Raw genomic sequence first — 24,128 nt, 5'->3', positions numbered from 1 at the left:
CTAGGTGCAAGTGTAGCTGGAGGAGGAGAGGATGGGGATCTATCATTCTTTTTGCCTGCTTCCTTCCCCTCTGCACTCCAAAGTCACTCATCCATTCTTTCATTTAGTAAATTTTAGTTGAGGGCCTACTGTGTGATGATACTGTCCTTAACGGTGGGAATGGGGTCAAGAACCAGTGACGGGGTCACTGTCCCTAGAGCCCACATCCCCTGTGAGGGACAGAGGTTGTAGATTAGTTGATCGCTTCCCTGGGAGCTAAGGGGTATGTCTGGTCTTTCCTCTTGGGGGCTGGGGTGTGTAAGTAGGCCGTCCCAGCTTCTAACTCCCATTTGTCCTTGGCGTGGGGTCCCCAAGAGAAGGCCCAGAAACTCATCTTTTAAAAGCACAAGTGAATTGTGAACAAAGGGGGTGGGTTGGGAGAGACATCGCGATCTCCCCTTCCAACTTTTTATTTGGAAAATGCTCATATCTACTAGAAAATGGAAACAAATACTACAGTGAGCCTCTAAAGTCTTCACTTAGATTCCCTCACTGTGAGCATCTTGCCCGGCTTTGATTCCCGTAGAGAGCGGGGCGTCTGAGCCAGGGCGCAGGGCGGGTGGAAGACCAGAGGGTGTGGGGCGCGTGGCGAGCCGGTCTGGGCAGCTGATAGGAGCCGCTCGCTATGCGTCCATGTGGGCGCGAGGGGGCGCCGCGGGATGGCCCGGGCGGGACAGAGGCCGCTTTGTGCTGCAGCGGTCCCCGCGGTGACTCACTGCAGCGGTGGGAGGATGAGTCAGCCCTCCGCGGGCTTTCTGCGCCCCCAGCGTCCCTCACTTCCACCCCTCGGCGGCGCCCGGGCCGCCCACACAGAGCTGACCCTTGGGAGAGGCTGGACCTGGGGGCGCCGCCCTGTCGGTGTGCGGGCACTCCTCGGCCCCGCCTCCGCGAGGTCTTATTTTCGGCTCCTTGCTAGCCGCCCCTGGCCTTCCCCGAAGCTGCGGGTGGGCCTCCCGTGGGCCGCGCTCGGAGCGGCCTGCGGCTCCTCCAGAGTGCGCGCTCGGCTCGGCAGCTTGCATTTTTTTCTGGGGGCAGGGCTCCAGAAAAAGACTTTGTGCCGGATTGGGCCAGCCCGCTCCCCGGGATTCCAGGGCGGCTGCTCCCCAGGTGTTCCCTTTCCTGGAGGACACAGGCGTCTCTTCTGGGCGATATCAGAGGGCAGTGTGTTTGAGCTGCCGGGAGCCAAGGCGCTGCCCCGCAGGGAGTCTCTGGGGCTGGGCCCGGGTGGCATTTGCTGCGGTGCAGGGGTTCCCCGCCCTCCCGTCGGGAATTGCTTCTCTCCAGAATCGGTTCAGGGCCCCGCTGGACTTCACAGTGCCAGGGCTGGGCTGTGGGTGGCGCGCAGAGGGAAGCATGCCCTCAGCCAAAACCACTGGGTGGGAGCCTACTCTGTTTCTTGGGTGTGCCCGAGTGTTTTCGTCTCTTCTCAGAGTTAAGTCAGAAGGAATAGCAATCCCTGCATCTTAACTGCAAGTTGAAGAAGGTGCCTGAGGAGGTTCTGGCTTAAACCTTGCATGTTAAAGCTACCAGAGATCATGCAGAGATCTCACGTTGGGGATCTGGCCCAGGAAGGGAAGTGACTTGTCCGAAGGCTTCAGGGAGGAGGCTCAGAGCTCTTGAGTCTGGGCTTCACACTCAAGGCACATGGAAAGTGCCTAAAATAGTGCCTGGCACATGGTCAGCTAATATATATACTTCCCCCCCCCCCAATAACTAATTTTTATAGGGCACTTACTGTGCCAAATATTGTCCAAGTGCTCTTCATTTACCCCATTTGATTCTCACAACTATACTATGACAAATACTATTATTATCCCCATATGGCAGCTGAGGAAACAGAAGCTCAGAGAAGTTAGGTAACTTGAACAAGTTCACACAGCTAGGAAGTATAGTGTGGGAATAAAACCCAGAGCCCCTGACCTTATAGGCTGTATGCATGAGACTGACTTCAAATATTGGAGGGGTCTAGTGTTAAAGAACAAAATTCAGCCAAGTAAATCTGAAGATCTACTTGGCTTTATTAAGTGATTCATGAATCAGGCAGCATCCCATCTAACAACTGGAAGGACACACTGAGGAGTGGTACAAAATGGGAGGTTTTTATAGGCAGAAAGAGGGTGGGACAAAAATGTTAACAGATTTTTCAGGCAAGGTCACTTTGCCTTAGGGGAAAGTAGCTGGTTTTATCAGGCAGATTACCTCACTAGTGCTGACTAGGAAATTCCAGTTTAAAATCCCACGACTGGGAAAGGCTGAAACTGCAGTTAGGTTAGGTATTAAGTCTTGGTGGGGATTAGCAGAAGTGACTCCATTTTGCGTCTGTTGTTTCTTGTTAATACTAGTAATATATTGTAAACGCCTTGTACCTTCAGGGTATCTAAAGAGCAACGTTAAACACAGCTCTGGGGGGAGGAGGCCTCGTTGGCTCTGCTACTCCTACCAGTGGCCCAGGCTCTAGTTTTTCCTTAGGTGCCGCCGGGCCAGAAGAGACTCCTTCAGTGTGACTTTTTATGTTGTTAGCTATCCCGATTGCCCCAGGACCTGACCTCCAGTATTGTCCCTGCTGGTTTGGTAGACTGCACTTGCTGCTTTAGGGAAATTGGCCTCGAGCAGTTTCCCAAATACTCGTCAATAGAGTGAGGCAGATTTGGGGTTCATTCTAATCACTTGAAGAGCGTGTTAAACACACAGATCCCCAGCCTACTGGAGAGAGTGAGTCTCAACCTTGACTGTACATTGAAAGTGTGGGGGCACAAAAATAATTTTTTTCTCACCTTCTAAGTTCTAGCTTGGCTAATAGTCAAATTAACGTGCAATAGATTAACAGGAGAAAATGTCCGAAATTTATTATGGATGTACATTCAGGGTGTCATAAGATATGAGACCCAAAGACACACTGGGCAGTTGAGGTTTATATGGAATTTTGGACAAAGGACAAGGTGGGCAAGGATCTAGGATTTCAAAGAGAAAGCAGGCAATTTACAGGTAGATGAAAAAGAGCAAACATGGTAAACAAATCAATGCTGGTCCAGCTGGAAACATTGGGACATGGAGGGGAATCTAGCTAACAGATTTGTTTGAATTGGATCCTACCGGTCTGCCACACTTAATTCAAGCATGCTAAGGTGAAATACTAAGATTCCCTTTCTTCTTCTTCTTTTTTTTTTTTTAAAGATATTATTGGGGAAGGGGAAGAGGACTTTATTGGGGAACAGTGTGTACTTCCAGGACTCTTTTCCAAGTCAAGCTGTTGTCCTTTCAATCTTAGTTGTGGAGGGTGCCATTCAGCTTCAAGTTGTTGTCCTTTCAGTCTTAGTTGTGGAGGGCGCAGCTCAGTTCCAGGTCCAGCCGCCGTTACCAGTTGCAGGGGGCGCAGCCCACCATTCCTTGCATGAGTCGAACAGGCAACCTTGTGGTTGAGAGCCCACTGGCCCATGTGGGAATGGAACTGACAGCCTTGGGAGTCAGGAGCATGGAGCTCTAACCGCCTGAGCCACCGGGCCAGCCCACTAAGATTCCCTTTCTGAAGCAGGTTCTTCTATCTGAATTCCTTTTTGTAAGGGGGAGGGTCAAAGGTTCTTTCTGAGTCTTTTGTTTCTTAATAACCGGCTTAAAATAAGTATCCCAAAAGGCGTATTTTGGGGTGACAGGACTTTGGTCCCCTTCAATACCAGGTGGACTTAAAGAAAATGCCCAGGCCCTACCCTGGAGAGATTCGCCCGGACATTGGGATGATTCTAGTGTGCAGCTGAGGTTGAGCACCAATGCTCTGAGGAGAGAGTCAGTAGGGTTGAGGTGGCCCCAGAAGTCTGTACTTTTAAGAACGACTCGTGCAGTTTTCTTGTGCAGTCATGTTTGGGTACCTCTGGTATTGAACTCACTGTCTTCTTCTTTTTAAAAAATATTTTTATTAAAAAGAATATTATATTAGTTTCAGGGGTACACCATAGTTATTTAACATCAATATACCTAAAGAAGTGATCACCATGATAAGTCCAGCAACCATCTGACACCATACTATGCTATCACAATATTATTGACCTGTGCTGTACATTATATCCCCATGACTTATTTGTTTTATACCTAGAAATTTAGACCTCTTATTTTCCTTTACCTTCCCCCTTTTAATTTTTCAGTTACAGTTGGTATTCAATATTATTTTATATTAATTTTAGGTGTGCAGCATAGTGGTTAGACATTTATATAATTTAAGAAGTGATCCCTTTGATTAGTATCCACCTAGCACTGTACATAGTTATTACCATATCATTGACTACATTCCATATTTTACATTCCCCATGACTATTTTGTATCTACCAGTTTATACTTCTTAATGCCTTCTCCTATTTCACCCACACCCTTCTATCTGGCAATCATCAAGATGTTTTCTGTATCTACGAGTTTGTTTCTGTTTTGTTTATACATTTTAGTTTTTAGATTCCACATGTAAGTGAAATTGCACTGCATGTGTCTTTCTCTGTCTGGCATTCCACTCAGCACAGTACCCTCCAGGCCCATCCATATCACCGCAGATGGCAAGAACCCATTCCCTTCCATGGCGAGTAATATTCCATTATATGCCGGGGGTACCAAAAAATGTATACACATGACTTGTATTCATCTTTTGTTATCGGTACATATTATCACAATTTTAATACAGTTTTTTTCTTTCTTAAAATGTGTATATGTTTTTTGGCACCCTCTGTATGTACCACTTACTTTAAAAAAATTTTTTTTTAGGTTTTTTTTTTTATTAGCTTCAGGTGCACAAAATTTTAAAAAAATTTTTTATTGGGGAATGTTGGGGAACAGTGTGTTTTTCCAGGGCCCATCATTTCCAAGTAAAGTCGTCAATCTAGCTGTGGAGAGTGCAGCTCAACTCCAAGTCCAGTCGCTGTTTTCAATCTTTAGTTGCAGGGGGTGCAGCCTACCATCCCATGAAGGAATTGAACCCACCGGAGGCTCACGTCCAAGCTCAAGCTGTTGTTTTCAATCTAGTTGTGCGAGGGCACAGTTCACGGGCCCATGTGGGAAACGAACTGGCAACTTTGTTGTTAAGAGCTCACACTCTAACCAACTGAGCCATCTGGCTGCCCCCTAGCTTTTTTTTAGTTTGATTTTTCATTTTCATTTTCATGAAATAACTTTATCTCTTTACTTTCTATCAGTGTGTGTCTCTCGATCTGAAGTGAGTTTCGTGTAGGCAGCATATGTAAGGATTTTGTTTCTTATCTATTCATCTCTCCTATATCTTTTGATTGGAGCATTTAATCCATTTACACTGAAAGTAATTGTTGATAGATATGTAGCTATTGCCATTTTAGTATTCATAATTTTGATTTTTTTTTCCATCTTAAAGCAGTCCTCTAATATTCCTTGTAGTACTGGTTTCGTGGTAATGAACTCCTTTAGCTTTTTCTTGTCTGGGAAGCTTGTTTTATCTGTCCTTCGATTTTAAATGATAGCCTTGCTGGGTGGAGTGCCCTTGGTTGTATGTCCTTGCTTTTCATCACATGGACTATTTTGGGCCAATTCCTTTTGGCCTGCAAAATTTCTGTTGAGAAATCAGCTCACAATCCTATGGGGGCTCCCTTATACTAGTTGCTTTTCTCTTGTTGCTTTTAGGATTCTCTCTTTGTCTTTAACCTTTGCCATTTTAATTATGATGTGTCTTGGTGTGGGTCTGTTTGGGTTCATCTTGTTTGGGACTCTCTGCACTTTCTGGACTTGTATGTCTATTTCCTTCACCAGGTTGGAAAAGTTTTCAGTCATTGTTTCTTCAAATAGGTTCTCAATGCCTTGCTTTCTCTCTTCTCCTTCTGGTACCTCTATGATGCAAATGTCGTTATGCTTGATGTTGTACCAGAGGTGTCTTAAACCATCCTCATTTTTTGGGATTCTTTTTTCTTTTTGCCATTCTGATTGGGTATTTTCTACTATCTGGTCTTTCAAATCACTGATTAGATCCTCTGCTTTATCTAGTTTGCTGGTGATTTCTTCTAGTGCATTCTTCATTTCAGTTATTGTATTCTTCACTTCTGACTGGTTCTTTTTTATGGTTTCTGTGTCCCTTTTTATGCTTGCTATCTCTCTGTTGAAGTTCCCACTAAGTCCCTTGAGCATCTTTATAACCATTGTTTTGAACTTTATCTCTGGGAGGTTGCTTTCCTTCATTTTGTTTAGTTCTTCTTCTGGAGTTTTCTCTTGTTCTTTTATTTGGGACACATTTCTTTGTTTCCTCATTTTGGCTACCTCTCTGTGTTTGTTTCTATGTATTAGGTAGATCTGCTATGTCTCCCAGTCTTGGCCAGGTGGTTTTATGTGCCCTGGCACAATCTCCCTGGTCACCTGCTCTGGGTGCTCCAGGAATGACGCTTGTGTGGGTTGTATGTGCCCTCCTGTTATAGTTGAGCCTTGATTGCTATTGGCATGTCATTGGATGGGATTGATCCTCAGGCTGATTGGCCGTGGGGTTTGGCCACAGGCTGCTGTGTGTGGGGCTTACCCCACTATGTGGGATTTGCCCCAGTGGGCTCTGGTGCCTATTGAGACCTCCCTTTGTGTATGCTGCTTGTGGGGCTAATTGGGTAGTGCTCTGCTGTGGTCTGAAGCCAACCTCCAAGTATATTGGTTCTGGAGCATCTTGGGAGGGGCTCCGGTGCAGGCCCAGGTCACCCACTGCCTGTGACCAGCGTGGGGCTACCCGGTAGGAGCTACAAAGTGATCCGCAGTATGGTAGGGCTAGCCGCTGGAGAAAGTACCTCCAGGTGTTGGAGGAGTTGGGTTGGGCGGGGCCCAGTGGAGCTCACCAGACCAATCAGATTCAGATTTGGCTGAATGGGGGAGGTCTCAACACAGAAAAGATGGCGCCTGCCTGCCTGCTGCACGGGAGGAGAGGACCTCTCACAGGGAAAATGGCGACTGTCCTCCAGCCCTTACCTCAAAGCCACACACCTCAGTCTGCGCCCCATAAGCCCCTGACACCCTCCAAGTCACCGTCTCTCCACCGGAGCCCAGGGTGAGTGCCTGTGAGCGCATGAGTCTGTGCTCTGTGCGTGGGCTGTTTAAGAGGACATCTGGGTTTCCCGCAGCCTTGTGTCTCACCAGGATGGTCAGAATCCCCACTGTTTTTCACAGCCAGATGTTGTGGGGGCTCCTCTTCCTGGCACCACTACTCTGGGCTGGGGAGCCTCACTCTTCCGTGGCTGAGATATGCCTCCTCGTTCTCAACCATTACACAGAGGTTTGGGGGCCATTCAGCGTCTCTGCCCCTCCTACCAATCTCAATGTGGCTTCTTTATATTTTTAGTTATAGGACTTCTGTTTGTCTAGACTTCAGATGATTCTCCAGGTTGATTGTTCTATAATTTAGTTGTAATTTTAATGTGTTCATGGAAGGACACAGGCACAGTGTTTATTCCACCATCTTTGATCTCTCCTAGCACTTATTTTCTTCTAATTGGCTTTGAAGGCTGTCCCAGAATCTTTCAGTGGAGGCACCTGTGTCACATGTGAGAGCTGCTTCTGTAGGAGTCATGTGTCTTTTCAGCTTCTCCTGGCCCTACTTCAGTTTATAGGATTTCTTTCCTTAGGAGGCACTAGTGTTCTCACCCATCCAGTGGGGTTCATTTTTGCAGGTTCTGGGCAGTGGGTCATTTCTCTGAACTTGTTACCTGGAGCTAGGACCCTTGAACTCAGGGCTCAACCAGCCAAGTTGGCAGCCAAAAGATCTTAGTGAACCTTTGTGTTTGTCTTTCCCCAGGTCTTCACCAGACTGAGTTATCATGACATGTGAGCTAGGTGGAGTTGATTGCTTCCTCTCATCTTCCTTCAGTCTTGCATTCTGCCCAGGAGTAAAGTTATATCTGTAATCTCCCAGCTTGATAGCCTTTTCTCTTGTCTTTGGGTCCTAGGTGTTATCCTGAATACTAAGTGCATACATACAATAGGTGTGAGGCTAGGAGTCTAGGGACATGTGTTCTGGACTGTGTGCCCTGGGTCATATCACTTAACTTCTCTGACTCTCAATTTCCTCATCTATTAAATGGGCTAATGTGTCCTGCCACCTCACAAGATTGCTGTGTGGTTCAAATAGGATATTCTGCAAAGATGTGCTTTGGTGACTGCAAATTGTGACACCAGTGTTATCTATATTCACTGAATTGGAACACCTTTCCTGGTTGGCAGAGTGAAGGGTAATTTGCCATTTCTTAGGAAACAGCACCCAGGCTGTATTAATGTCCCTGACAATGGTATATCCTAAAATCTTGCCTCCCTTCCTCACTAAATCAGAATGTACTCATTGAGAGCCTATTCTATGTACCCAGCATGGAGTTAGGTGTGATGGGATCCTAGGCCGTTTGTTGGGAAGTAAGGAAGCCACATAGAACAAGACGTGGGTAATGCTGAGTGAACACAGAGTGCTGTAAGCAGTGAGTGCTCTGGCATTTCAGAGGAGAGGGTAGCATAATGGTCAGAGAATAAACACTTTCTGCAGACAAGCCCAGAAGGACATGTTGGCATTGAGTGGAGGGACCAGAAGGATGTGGGCAAAGGTGCCCTGAGAGTGGATGAAGAGCTGGGCTGAAGGGCAGACCTGATGCAGAGAAGGTTGGATAAGAAGGCCTCCCCTTACCCCAACTTCTATAGTAACCCAGCTCAGCAGAACTGACTGGATATGGAGGCGCCTTAGGCACAAGCATAAAAAAATGATGTCATAAAGCAGTCACTGGACAAGACTATGGCCAACTTCCCATTTTTTCCTTTGCTTTTCTAAGCAAGAAGCGCATCCTTCTTCCAGCAGTCTCCTCTGGAGGAAGACCTGGTGCCCTAACCCTCTGGAATCTGCTGCTCACTTGTAACCATTTATGTTTTCTTTACACATGAAGTTTATTTAAACAACAAGACACTTGACTTGAAGAGAAAACTATCTAGGATTCATTTCTTTTAGAGTAATTCATCTCGATTTTAAGACAGATTGCCCTACATGTAACAGCTATGTGCAAAAAAGTTATAAAATTGTCCTTGGTTTTACAATGATAAATGAAAAACATTAAAATTCTCCAATTGAAGAAGACATGAAAGGATTTTGTTTTTTTTTCAAACAGTGAGAGCAAAATAACTTACTGGAATATAAAGATAAGAGCTGAATGAGTGTGCCACTAATGGAGAAATGGGGTATTTTCACAGAACCAGTATTTTTCCCCATCCCATCTCCATTTGATGTCGATCAAAACATACATTGGACATTTAGTTTAAAAAAATGCAAATGCTTGTGCAATACATCAGTTACTTTATGTACACTGAAGGAATGGAGAAGGGGAAAATGAAAGAATAGAGAAAACTACACAGTAGTAGTCAGGATGTTGTGGAACCAAATTGCAGTTTTCTCATTGAGAACGTCTTGGTTTGGAGGAACAGAGTTCTGAAGCAGCAGGTTCCCTTTTTAGTAGACACCTTCCGTCTGCTGCTGGAACACATCAATTGTATCTTCATCCTCCATTTCCAGGTATGCAGGTGTGTCTGTTTCATTGATTGGCTGCACATCAAACTGGACTCTGATCTCCCTCATTGACAAATGCTGTCATTCACGATAGCTTCCTTAGTTCACTAAGTGGTGTGTGCCTCTTAACCTTAAACAGCATCACAGAACCACTCTGCCGCACCACCTTCAAATTAATGTGATTGTTGTTCTCCGTCTTGACTCCTTCTTGGGCTTTTCATTGGCCATGGCCAACTCCAGAGTCTCTTCAGCTGCGCTTCACAAAAAAGGTACCAGGTCTGCACCCAATGAGCACCCAAGCCGCACCAGGAGCGGCAGAAGCAGGACACTAGTAACCACTTCTGATGAATTCACAAGGAAGGATGACTAAAAGCCCCTTTCCTCTCATCCCAGTGTCAGGGCAGGGAGGAGGCAGGGCAGCCACAGTTTGATGTCCTTATTTTGCCAACACTGTAAAAGTTGCTTGTTAACAACAGTCTAAACATATTAGGTTTCCAGGTTACCCCTCATTGGTGGCTTCCCCATAATCCTCTGTCCTTCACTCTGGGTTCTCTGGCACCCCCTGTGCCACCTCATGCTGTTACTTCCTCCCCATTTCCTCTCTCCCAACATAACATGGTCTGTCCTTGTCCAACCGTCCTCCACCCTCTATCCAGAACTGCCATCTATTGTTCTTGTAAAAACTGTCCTTGGGAATGGATGCAACAAAGGAAATCTCTGTTTGGGGCCAAGAAGGAAGGAAAAAGGGACGGGAACGGAAAGGGTGGGTAATGGAAAAGTGACTTCCCGCCATTCCCTGTACTTGGGGCTGAAAAGCAGCGCAGAGTGGTATCCATGGTGATGGCCAGAAAAGCACACTTTGTTTCCTTTTTCAGAACTGAAGAATGTTTGCTGTGCAAAGCTTTCCTCTCCACTCTGATACCTCAGGCCCATGCCTGGTGTGGAATACAGATTTCCCAAGTTTAGTGGCCTGCACCTGGGTTTCCCAGCCTGACCCACAGGAAGATATAGAGAGTGTGCTAGATATTCTGTTTGCCCCTCCAGACCTGCTGTGCACTCTTCTCTAGCTGCTTTCACCCCAGCAGGCTGATCTTTGAGGATAGCTTCCACTGGGCTCCCTTGCCATCTGGCTTCCAGTCAGCCAATGGGACGCGCCAGCAGGATGTGGAGGGTGAGACAAGAGTGGGAATGGCACACATCTCGCTAGCTCACTTGCCGTTGGGCGGCTGGTTGGCAGCAGCTTCATTTCTTTCCTGAGGGCCGTAGCTCCAGGCCTTGCTGGCTCCTGCGCCCTTCCCCTTCTTCCTCATGCCTCAGAGTGGTGGTGCCTTCCAGCTTTTGCCAGCCCCAGGGTGCTTCATCATTGCTATTTGGTTTCCCTCAACCAACCCACTGCCTGTCTATGATAAGCACTTCCAATAAACTTTCCTGAGTCATCCCTTTTGGATAAGTTCTATCTGTTTGCTGCTGAGACTTGAGTGATACAGGGAATGTCTTGACCATGAGGAAGGAAGGTGGTTGTCTCAGGACTCCTTTCTTGGTGGTCAGCGCTCTGGTAGGCTAGCTGTGTGGGTGGGGTATCCTTCCAGGTGTAATTTGAGATGTACCCAGAAGGCCGCTCTACCGAGAAATAGCCAGGCTGAAATCTGAAATTAGAAGGCCATTTCTCTGGATTAAAATGTGTTTCTGTAAAGATCCCACATTCTATAGGAAGAATGACATCATCTAGTCATTCATTTCTTAGCATGTCTGAGGTTCATCAGATAAGAAGCTTGACTGTAAGTTTCATAAATGCAAGGACTGTTTCTTCTTCATTATGCGAACATGGGTAGCATAGGGTCTGGTGAAGAGTAGGCTTACATATCTGTTGAATAAATTGATTCACCATTTAACAAATTTATTGAGTGCCTACTATGTTCCAGGCACTGCTCTAAGTGCTTGGGATATATTAGTGAACAAAACAGACAAAGATGCCCCTCAGGCAGAGCGATAGATAATAAATTGCCATAAAAATGTATACACATTTTAAGAAAGGAAAAAAGCTTATTAAAATTACGCTGATGGTAACCACTTTGAGCACCTCTTGTAATTGTAGAAGTCAAACATGATTTGTGTTCATCTTTTGTTATCAGTATATATTGAGTATTACAATTTTAATACAGTTTTTTCCTTTCTTAAAATGTGTATACATTTTTTGGCACCCTCTGTGTGCGTGTGTGTGTGTGTCTATAACTGGAAAATTGAGGGCCATTTGATTCAAATCTGAAAAAGATTAATATCTTTTTGATTTGAAAAATCAAAAAGAGCAGGATAAAAAAATCGAGTGCCGAGGGAGGTGTTATTGAAATTTTATGTAGGGTGGTTAATGAGTACACAGGGTGAAAAGATGTAAATTGTGACATCAAAAGCATAAAATGTGTGTGTGGAGAGTAAAAATGTAGATCTTTAGTATTCATCCAATGTTAAGTTATCAGCTTATAATATAGTTTTATAAAAATAAAATGTTTTATGTAAGTCTCATGATAATCACAAAACAAAAACCTATAGTAAATATACAAAAGACAAAGAGAAAGGACACTAAACATACCACAACAAAAAATCATCAAATCACAAAGGAACAGAGCAAGAGAAGAAGAAAGGAACAAAGGAATCACACAACAGCCAGAAAACAATCAATAAATGACAATAGTAAGTTCATACCTATTAATAATTATTTTCAATGTAAAAGGACTAAATTCTCCAATCAAAAGACATAGAGTGGCTGAATAGAATAAAAACAAGACCCAATTATGTGCTGCCTATAAGAGACTCACTTCAGCTTTATGGACACACATAGACTGAAAGTGAAGGTGTGGAAATAGATATTCCATGTAAAGGGAAATCAAAAGAAAGCAGGGGTAGCTATACTTTCATCAGACAAAATAGACTTTAAGGCAAAAACTGTAATAAGAGACAGAGAAGGTTATCATATAATGATAAAGGAGTCAATCCAACAAGAAGATATAGTGTCTGTAAATATTTATGTACCCAACATGGGTGCACCTAAATATAGAAAGCAAATATTAATAGACATGAAAGGAGACATAGACAGCACTATAAAAATAGTCAGGGATTTCACTACCCCACTTTCAACAATGGACAAATCATCCAAACAGAAAATCAATAAGGAAATGTTGTATTTAAACTACATGGTATACCAGATGAACTTAACAGACGTTTACAGAACATTTCATCCAACAGTATCAGAAGCACACATGGAATATTCTCCAGGATAGATTATATGTTAGGCCACAAAGCAAGTCTTAATAATTTTAAGAAGATTGAAATAATGTCAAGCAGTTCTTCCAACTACAATGGTATGAAACTAGAAATCAATTAGAAGAAGAAAACTGGAATATTCACTAATATGTGGATATTAATAACATGTTACAGAACAATTAATGGGTTGAAGAAGAAAGAAATAAAAAGTATCTCAAAATTAAAAACACAGCATACTAAAACTTATGGGCTACAACAAAAGCAGTTCTAGGCGAGAAGTTCATAGTGATAAATGCCTACATTAAGAAAAAAAAATATCTCAAATAAACACCTAATTTATACCTCAAGAAACTAAATACAAACTAAGCCCAAAGTTAATAGAAAGAAGGAAATAACAACAAATAGAGCAGAAATAAATGAAATAGAGACTAAACAGATAATAGAAAAGACCAATAAAACTAAGATCTGTTTTTTAAAGATAAACAAAATAGACAAACCTTTAGCTAGACTCACCAAGAAAACAAGAGAGAAGACGCATACAGAATTATAAATGAAAGAGGAGACGTTACTACTGATACAAATGACCACACAAATACAAATGATCAGAAGACACTACTATGAACAAATATATACCAATGAATTGAACACCCAGAAAAAATGAATAAATTCCTAGAAACATACAAGCTCTTAAGACTGAATCATGAAGAAATAAACAACTTGAACACTCAGTTACTAGTAAGGAGATTGAATCAGAAATCAGAAACCTCCCAACAAAGAAAAGTACAGGACCAGATGGCTTCACTGGGGAATTCTACCAAACACTTTAAGAAAATTAATACCAATTCTTCTCAAACTCTTCCAAAAATTAGAAAAGGAGGAACAATTCCAAACTAATTTTATTAGGTCAGCTTTACCCTGATACCAAAACCAGACAAGGACATTACAAGAAAAGAAAATTACAGGCCAATATCCCTATTGAATATAGATGCAAAAATCCTCAATAAAATATTAGCAAACCCAAGTCAACAATACACTAAAAGAATCATACACCATGATCAAGTGGGATTTTTTCCAGGGATGCACAAATGATTCAACATCTGCAAATCAATGTGACACACCACATTTACAAAATGAAGGAAAATTATGTGATCATCTCAATAGATGCAGAAAAAACATTTGACAAAATTCCGTATCCATTCATGGTAAAACTCTCAACTAATTAGGTATAGGGGAAACATACCTCAACACAATAAAGACCATATATGACAAGCCCACAGCTAACATCATAATGGTGAAAAGCTGAAAGCTTTTCCTCTAAGATCAGGAACAAGACAAGGCTGCCCACTTTTGCCACTTTTATTCAGCATAGTACCGGAAGTCCCAGCCAGAGCAATTAGGCAAGGAAAAGAAATAAAAGGCATCCAAGTTGGAAAGGAAGAAGTAAAACTGGTTTTATTTGCACATGGCATGATATTATATATAGAAAATCCTAAGGCACCACCCAAAAACTGTTAGAACTAATAAATTCCATAAAGTTGCAGAGTACAAGGTCAATATACAAATATTAGTTGGGTTTCTATACATTAGTAATGAGCTATCAGAAATATATATTAAGAAAACAATCCCATTTACAATTGCATCAAAAAGAATAAAATACCTAGGAATAAATTTAACTAAGGAGGTTAAAAATCTGTACATTGAAAACTATAAGACACTGATGAAAGAAATTGAGGAAGACAAAAGGAAAGATTGTCTATGTTCATGGATTGGAAGAATTAATATTGTTAAAATGTTCATACTACTTTCTATTTCTGTGAAAAATGCCATTGGAATTTTGATACAGAATGCATTGAATTTATAGATTGCTTTGGACAGTGTAAACATTTGAACAATATCAAATTGTATGAAACCACAAAAAACCCTGAATAGCCAAAGTAATCTTGAAGAAAGAAGAACAAATCTGGAGGCATTGCACTTTCTAATTTCAAACTATATTGCAAAGCTATAGTAATCAAAACAGTATAGTTATGGGCATAAAAACAAACACACAGATCAACTGAACAGAATAGAGAGGCCAGAAATGAACCCACACATCTATGGTCAATTTACGACAAAAGAATCAAGAATATACAATGGGAAAGGATAGTATCTTCAATAAATGGTGTTGGGAAAATTGGACCCCTATCTTACATCATACACAAAATCAACTCAAAATGGATTAAAGACTTGAATATAAGACTTGAAAACCATAGAACTTCTAGAAGAAAACTTTAGGGGAAAGCTCCTTGACATCAGTCTGGCAAATAATTTTTGATTTGGCACCAAAAGAAAAGGCAACAAAAGCAAGAATGAACAACAGGGACTACATCAAATGACAAGGCTTCTGCATAGCAAAATAAACCATGAAGAAAATAAAAAGTTAATCTTAATGGAATGGGAGAAAACTATTTGCAATCATATATCTGATAAGCGCTTATATCTAAATATCTAAGAACTCATACAATTCAATGGCAAAAACCAAAAAATAATTGAATTTAAAAAATGGCCAGAGGAACCAAACAGACATTTTTTCCAAAAAGACATCCAAATGGCCAACAGTACATGAAAATGTGCTCAGTAATCACCAATCATCGGGGAAACTCAAATCAAAACCATAATGAGCTATCATCTCACACTTATTAGAATGGCTGCCATCAGAAAGATAAGAGATAATGAGGGCGAGGATATGGAGAAAGGGAACACTTGTACACTGTTGATGGGGAAATAAATTGTGCAGCCAATATGGAAAACAGTATGGAGGTTACTCAAAAAATGTAAATAGAAGTACCATATCATCCAGCAATCCCACTTCTGGGGTATATATCCAGAGGAAAAGAAAACAGGATATGGAAGAGATACCAGCATTCCTGTCTTTATTGCTGCATTATTCATAATAGCCAAGATATGGAAACAACCTAAATGTCCATTGATGGATGACTGGATAAAGAAGATGTGAGAAAACAGGAGAATATCCACTCTGTGGGAGCTGTGAGGTGGTGGTGAAAAGACGGTCACAGGCTCTATCAGTCTGTGTTCTTGGTTGCAGCCAACAGAAATGGACTCTGGTTAACTTAAGCAGAGGGAATTTATTATAGGGAAGATGAGAGGAAAGTGCAGGGAGCGAGAAGGGGAAGGAGTGGGGTGGTCATTGGTGGAGCACCTACGTGCTCTGTCAAAGGCATTATTTCTTTAAATTTTCATCCAGTCTTGGGAATTAGGTGGCATTACTCTCACTTCATAGATGAAGACACTGAGGCTCAGTGAGGTGAAGTGACTTGCCTAAGATCCTATAGCTAGTTAGTGGCAGATGGAGAAATAAAATCTAGAATCTTTCTGATTTAAAATCCCATGCTGTTTCTGTGATTTACTTTTCTCTGTTTTTGTATGCAGGGATTGTCCAAAATCTCCAAATACTTTCACCACTGCTGGAGTCTTGGCAAAGGCAACACGTGGGGTGGCTGCCAAAGGCTGTGGCAGGGGAGAGGAGAGAGAAGGCTGTGCCCGTGTGGGCCCTTTGTAGTCAGGTATTTATAATCTGGAGCTTCTCCCTTATAGCAAATATTGGAGATACTTCTTCTGGCTCTCAGACCCGGGGAAGGTATCCTTACTTCTGTTCACGGGAACACATCCAGGAGAGGCAGTTCTCGGGGTCAGGCAAGGCCAGGCCAGCCTGGAAGGGTGAACTAAGGCCTGTGGACTGAAGGAGTCCTGGGGATTTTTGGGATACCATGTGAGTGGCCTGCCTGAAGCCCCTGCTGAAAGAAACTGTCCTGAACCATGTGGCCCTGCCTCCTTTGCCCACGGATGACTGGTAGAACATTGGCACCCACCCAAGGGCAGCCCCACTGCAGGCTGACCAGAGGCCTGTGATAATGCTTTGTGTTAGGGCTGTGCCCACTTTGGAGTGCTGGTGATGGGCTGGACCTTCTGGGAGAAGGGGCAGAAGCAGGACGATGTCCGGAAAAGGCGGAAAAAGAGGTATCCCGTCAGAGAGGTGATCCGGGCTCTGGAGGGCCCTGGGTCCTGAGCACTGTCTCCTTCCTGAATTAGGAGATCCACTGTGTGGCTGTTCCTGGGTGTCCTAGAAGCCTTCAGACTCTTCTTGCTGTCAATTCCTTACAAGAATGCCCTCATTTTTAGGTCTAATTGAGTGACAGTGATTACAGCAATCAAAAGAGGCAAATGAGGGCAGTCCCCGACTGCAGAGCTTGCTGTGGTCTGCCTGTCACATTCACAGGGTCGTGGCTTGGGGCCTGTGGCTGCCCACACTTGGGTCACTTGTTCTGTGTGTCGTAGGGATGCCTCAGGGCCAGAGCCTGATGTAGGGGTAGGGTCTGGACTAGAAGCCAAGGGGGAGAGGAAGGAAGGGCCGAGGGGCCACAGGTGGAACAGGGGGTTTTCAGTCATGACATCAGGATGTAGCTTAGTTGTGGGGTGTGCTTTAAGTAGTATGTTACTCATAGTGGTCAAACTAGTTGGTTTTTAAAAGCACCTATTATTTAACTATTTCAAAATCCAAAAGGCACAGAAGGGAATACACTGACACTTCTCCGTCTTTCCCATCTGGCAGCTCCCCTCCCCTGAGGTCACCACTGTTGAGTTTTCAACATCCTTCCAGAAATGTTTTATGCGCATATAAGCAAACACACTCACATACACATTCTTCTCCCCGCATTTATTACACAAATGTTAGCATATTATTCCCATTGTCCTGCGCCTTGTGTTTTATTTTATTTTTTCATTTGTGAATCATTTACTCACTTTTCTCCTTGGTGAGGGCAGATTTGAGATCATTCCTGTAACAAGGTGGCCCTTGCTCACTTGCATTCGAAGCGCCTTCGTGCCAGAGCGAGAGGGGGTGGTCGGCAGCAGCCTTGGACTCCTGGCCCTTAGGGAAGGTGTGTGTATGTGCACATGTCTATTCATGTGTGCACGTGGAAGGGCGTGCAAGTGTTTATGTGCATGGGTGTGCATGTGTGTGGGTGCACTTTTGGGAGACCGATCAGGACAGCCCTAGTGCAGTGACCCCACTGAGAAAATCTGGTCCTACGCCTGAGGTCCCACTACCGAGCCTGGGGCCTGAATTCCCTTCGGGCTGTTTCCTTCCCACTAAGAGGTATGACAAGAATATTCCTTGGGGAATGTTGAGAGGATGGAATGAAGACACATTGAGAAACTGCCTTGTGAATTGTTAAGTACCATGGGTGAGAGATTATTTGCAACCTGACAGACTCAGAAGTCTTGTCCGTTTGCCCTTGAGGACACTTCTGACATTCTCTGCTTACCTCCCCCCAGTGTCCTCATTCTCAGCTGATGGGTCATCTCTGCCTTAGGGAGTAAACAGAAGATGGTTCTCCCAGCCCCCCACCCACACCCACCTACTCATTTGCTGGCATGTGCCCCACCTAGCCTCCCTCCCTTGGGGCACCTGAGTCCTTCTGCCTCCTCAGGGACCAGCTCTGCTGTTAATTCCGCCCTCCTTTCCGACTCAAGTCTTCATGGCTCGCTTTCCTGGCTCCTTCCAGTCAACATTTGAATATGCTCAGATTTTTTCCCCCTGTCTTAAAAAGTAAACCCTCTGATGGCCCCACATCATCTTCAGCTGCTGTTTTTCTCTTTTACTACACAAACTGCTTGAAAGACGAGCATGCACTCAGTACCTTCAACCTCTTCCAAGTCCAGTCACTCCTCAGCCCATCGTTTTTTTAATTGCACGTTTATTGAGCTCTCTGGGTCAGGTGCTGTTCTAATACGTGCATATGTATTGACCCATCTAATCCTCCTAACAACAATGCAAAGAAGTAGGTACTATTACTAGCCCCATTTTCCAGATGAGGAAACTGAGTCTGGGAGAGGTTAAGTGTGATCACACTGAGTACAATTCACACACAAGAAATAAATGGTAATGCTGGTTTCAAAACCAGATTTGGGACGCTTTGGTTCCTTAAATCTTGGTGTTCCGCTTTCCCTTCCCATTCTGCCCCCTTTTCTTAGATGAGCATATCCATTTCAGTGATCATTATCTGCTAACTGACTTCCTTCTGGTCCCCTGTCCAGATCTTCCTTCTGACCCATGAGTCTTGGTTCTCACTGTTACTCACCATCTTCAATTGATTGATCCATAGTTATTCAGAGCTGCCCCCAACTGAACGTAGGACAGGACGTGTTCAGAAGTTTGGATGTTTTCCTTTGGGGAATGGGAGGCCACGGAGGACTGCTAATTGGGGGTGGCGTGGGGCGTGTGTGATCAGATTAGTCCTTGAGAAAGCCTCCAGCCCTGTACTCCTTTCACTGGGTCAGCTGCCCTTCCCTGGCTAACTCCTTTGTCATACCTTAAATGTCACTTTCTCAGGGAAGTATTTCCTAAGACCCCTCCTGGGGCTTCGCTGTCCTTCCCTGTAGTTCTCAGTGTCCTCTTCTGCCTCTATCAAACCACTTCTTATGCGGACGGAAACTGCCCATTTTCTTGCTTGTGCCCTGCTCCCCACATGTAACAGTTTGGCGAGTTTGTTTCCCTTTCCATCTGAGGTGCACCATACCTTGCACACAGAAGGCACTTTAAAATATGTGCCGAATGACACATTAATGACGCAGACTGCCTGGAACTGTGGGAGGGAAAAGAATTGTAGGCGGTGGTTTGGTTCAAGAGAAGTCAAAGGGAGAAGCATGGAAATAGAAACACGGGGATGCAAATAGCTATGTGGGTGTGTGTCTGTGTCCTGTCTGGGTTGTTTTTCATGTTACATGGTGGGGTGGTGAAAAGCGTATGGGTTTCCAAGTGTGGTGAACCTGTATTCAAATCCTGGCTCCGCCACTTATTGCAGTGTGAGCTAGAGAAAATTCCTTAACCGACTTGTTTTCTCATTATCATAAGTTACCTGAAACCATTTGGCATTGTACCAGTGGGCCAGGGCTCTCTGCTCCTGGTTCTACCCCTGTCTTTGTACAAATGCCGTCCCCCCTCCCCCGCCCCCGTCCCACGTCTCTGTTCCCCATTTGCAAAATGAGAGCCGTGGCCAAAGCGTTTCCAAGGGCACTTCCACGTTTAAGACACTTTTGCTTGATGTACACGTCTCAGATTTTACCTCTGGACATTTGACTCAACAGGGAACACCTCTCCTAGAGGAAGCAGATGGTGATATTTCTTTCACCTAGCAATTCTACCCCCACAAGAAGCATGCCCCTGCCCACTCAGAGAGCAATTAGAGAAGTTGTTTATGTGGTCGGAATAGCCCCCACCGCAGAGTCTGCCATCACCCCTCCAAAGCAGCTTGAGAATTATGTTGACTCTGGTCACCTCCCATTAGCAGGGAGGCTGAAAGAGCTGATAAGACTCAGAGCTGATAATATCCCACACACTTTTGTGTGCAAAGCTTATCTTCTTTCAGTTTCACAATAGCCCTGGGCACAGTGAGCTGACTGAACACCTACTGTGTGTTGGGTGTGGTGAGGGGGTATTAGTCAGGGTTCTCCAGGGAGACAAAACCAATAGAATGTGGGTATACATATCCAGAAAGAGATTTATTTCAAGGATTTGGCTCACATGATTATGGAGCAAGCCCAAAATCTGCAGGGGGAGCTGTCAGGCTGGAGACGTAAGGAAGAGCTGATGTTATGGTTCGAGTCCGAAGGCCATCCGTGGCAGCATTTCTTTCTGCTCAGGAGAGGTCAGTCTTTTGTTCTATTCAAGCCTTCAGCTGATTGGATGAGCCCCACCACCCTGGGGAGGCCTTCTGCTTTACTCCAAGTCCACTGATTTAAATGGAAATCTCATCCAAAAACACCCTCACAGAAACATCCAGAATAATGTTTGACCAAAAATCTGGGCACCCTAGGCTAGCCAAGTTGACACATAACATTAACTGTCACAGGGTTTAATTCCTACAGGTTTTGAGGTTCCCTTTTATGGTGGGGAAACGGAAGCTCAGAGACGTGGAGAGGTTGACTCAGGTCCACAGAGCTGTGATGGCATGCAGTTATCAAACAGGCGTCTCCCCCAGATTGTACACGATAACGCTTGAAAACCAACACTCGGGTGACCAGAGCAGAGACGTATGGCGTCATGATTAGAACCAGGTAGAAGGTCCTAACACACCTTAACCAGAAAGTAGGGTGGGTCACTGCCCCTCTCAGTCAATATCTGGGTAGGATTGGCTCATCCCTCCACCCCCATTGTGGAAACTCCAGCATCTTCCCAAGATTTCTAGGATTGCCTGGGGTGGAGGTTGGCACGCAGAGGGTCAGGCTCCTCCTTCTGTCTGGCAGCGATCTTATCACCACTACCTGCATGGGTCCTGGTAGTCAACTAGCAATCTTTTTCCTTTATTTCAAAATCCACCTCCTCTCCACCACACTGAGGGCATTTGTGTTTGTGCCAGGCTTTACTGAGGAGATGGAGGAATTTACAGAGCGGCAATGACTGCAGCAAATTGGATGTTAGTCCAGGTGTTCTTAGAAGACAGCTTTTCTGGGCTATTTCTACAGCCCCAGCTCCCTGTTGCTTGGCATCCCTCCTCCTTCCCTCATCTTCCTTCCTCTTTATTTCTCTGCCCTCTCTTACCACTATTCTCCTCCTCTCAGAAATATAAATTAAATCTCTTTCATTTTCTTTTGCAAGGAAATTCCTCCTTCTTTTGCCCAGAGTGTTCATCTTGGCTCCAGGTTTCCCTTTAGGAGTCCTAGGAGTGGGCGGACGCTTTCTGAGAATTCTTAGTGAGCGGAGGCAGGCCTCCTCCCTCCCAGGTATTCTTACAAAGGTGGGGTTCAGTTTCTTTCCCCACAGGGGCTGGGATGATGCAGGATTCGAGGCCAGCTTAGCCCCTGCCCTTCCCAGCACTGTCCAGGTGAGAAGGCCACCTCTACCTGTCCCATCTACGGCAGATTCCCAGCCTCCTTCAGCTGAAGGCTCCAGGCTCTGATCTCACACAGCTTTGTGACTCATCCTCCCCTGTTACTTGTCCATAGTGAGTGGGCACACTGGCCAGAAGGCAGGAGGGTCTGGTCTGGAAATTGCACTTGACATTCTGGTATCTGAGATTCCGTGCTCAGGTAAACAGCCACCGCGAAGTCTGCAGTATGCCCCTCCTCTGGGAATACTTCAGGCTCTGGAATTTGGAGCCCCTCCTATGCCTGCTAGGCATCTACCCTGTTTCTTGTTGGAGGCATGGGAGGCTGGTCATCAAGCACTCGAAATTCAGATTCCCAGGCGCCAGAGCCGTTGGGTCCCTGAGATGTGTGTGGTACAGGAACTAGTGTTGTGGGCTTTGGAGGCAAGTAGCTACGGCTTAAATCTTGACTCCGTCACGTACTCTGTAGATTTGGGAAAATTACTTAATCCCTCTGAGCCTTAGTTTTTTCATTTGTAAAAATGAGGATCATAACACCTCTGTCATAAGGGCTGCTGAGAGGACAAAGAAAGGTGAGATATGACAAGCACTTCGCACAAGACCTATCTGTTCAGCTCAAGGTCCAGGGAGCAGAGAGCCGGGGCTGTGCCCTCCGTAGCCCTCAGCCTCTAAGAGGAGAGGGGACTCACCTGATGCCCCTACCCATTCCCTAGCCTGACTGTCACCGAGGCTCAGAAAAGCCCTCTAGATGCAATTGAGAGACTTGATCTGGTTCTAATCAAGGTCCCCAATGAGGGCAGTGGGGACTGCGTCACCCATTTAAGCAGTTGTAGGTTGACACCCTGAGCCCTTGGAGTCCAAGAAGCTCATTTATGCAAATCAAGAAACTCTGCTACTCCGAAGGACACCTGCAAATGACCCAACCTTGGCCATGGGCACGGACCTCCTCGGCTGCTCTCTGTGTCTTCCCTCTATGTGAACTGGCAAAGTGCACTCGGGGTGGGCAGCCTTTATTTAGGTGAATGCTTGTGGTCTCTTAGCCAGAGAGTTTGGACAGAAGAGCAGAGAAGAGAAAAAATCAAGCTTGGTGTATTCATTCAGTAATTTTTAGTGATATCTTCTGTGTGCTGGGCAATACCACCCTCAGACCGGGGCCTGGTCTCCATTTCCCCACTTCCTATTCCAGCACACTTTCCAGCTCTACCACGTGCATGGGCATTTTGACCCAAGTTGCTCTGGGACTCGTGCCCGGGGCTCATCCCTGGGCTTCTGTTCCAGGAGAACAACCTGGAGTCAGCTTGCTCCTGCTGGCTGGTGTGGGATCATGGGAGATTGAGTTCCCCGAATGGTGCTGACAGGCTGATTTTGTGTGATTCAAATTGTTTGTATCTAGACAGGGGCCTCAGGCACTCTGGAGGTGGCCCTAGTGCTCCAGGCAGTGGAACAAAACAGACAATGTCCTGCCCTCTAAGAGCTTATGTTCTCATTGGGGGAGACAAATTGGGGCGATAGGGGCTATAAAAATAAAGGAAGCAGGTTAAGGGGGATAGATTGCAGGGGGGCTAGGTGGAAAACCTTTACTTGATAGGATGACTTTTGAAAAGCAGTGAGAAATGTCCCTGTGTCTATACGGGGACAAGCTCTCTAGGCAGAAGAAACAGGAAGGGAATGAGCACCTGCTTGGCCTGAGCCAGAGGGAAAATGATGAGGACAGAGAGGTAGTGGGGGCTAGATTGGGCAGAGTTTGCAGGCCCTTGTAAACACTGTCTTTTACTTGAACAGAGAGGGAAAGACATTAGGAGGTTTGAGCAGAGGAGCACATGATCTGACTTATATTTTAAAAAGCACGACTCAGATTCATTCATGTTCACTGCTAGGTAGCATTTCATTGTGCAAAGAAACCAATTTATCCATTCTCCTGCCATGAGCTCTCGGGCTGTTTCCAGCTCTTACAATAATAAAATGACACTTTAAAGAACATTATTTACACATTCCGGTGGGTTCATGGAAGCCTTTCTGTTGGGTAGATAGATACCTGAGAGAGAAAGCTCTGTGTTGTATAACATCATCTTGTAACATCATAAAAAAATGCCAAGTTGTTTTCCAAAGTGGTTGTACCTACTTACACTTGTGTTAGCCATATACAGAGAGCCTGTTGCGGTATCTAAAGCCTCTTCCCACATGTAGTCTTCACAGGTTTCATAATTATTACCAGTCGAATGGCATAAAATGGTATCTTCCTGTGGTCTTGACTTGCATTTCCCTGATTACCAATAAAGCTGAGACTCTCTGGCCTCATTGAACTTGAACCAGCAGCAGCATTTGGTATGGATCATTGCTCCCTCCTTTCGGAAGCACTTTCCCTCCCAGCATTCCTCATCCCTACACTCTGATTTCTCCTCTCCCCTCACTGGCTGCTCCTTCTCGGTCTCCTTTGGCCATTT

The 24,128-nt window shown here is 44.8% G+C and overlaps 1 pseudogene; it reads right to left on the bottom strand.

Moving 5' to 3' along the window:
• Positions 1 to 9,484: 9,484 nt before the first annotated feature.
• On the bottom strand, positions 9,485 to 9,769 carry LOC117029178 (small ubiquitin-related modifier 2-like; annotated as a pseudogene).
• Between the last annotated feature and the right edge of the window lie 14,359 nt (positions 9,770 to 24,128).

The sequence above is a fragment of the Rhinolophus ferrumequinum genome, chromosome 10 (assembly GCF_004115265.2).
Source record: "Rhinolophus ferrumequinum isolate MPI-CBG mRhiFer1 chromosome 10, mRhiFer1_v1.p, whole genome shotgun sequence".
Classification (NCBI taxonomy): Eukaryota; Metazoa; Chordata; class Mammalia; order Chiroptera; family Rhinolophidae; genus Rhinolophus; species Rhinolophus ferrumequinum.
This window is presented reverse-complemented; position numbering and strand designations above follow the sequence as displayed.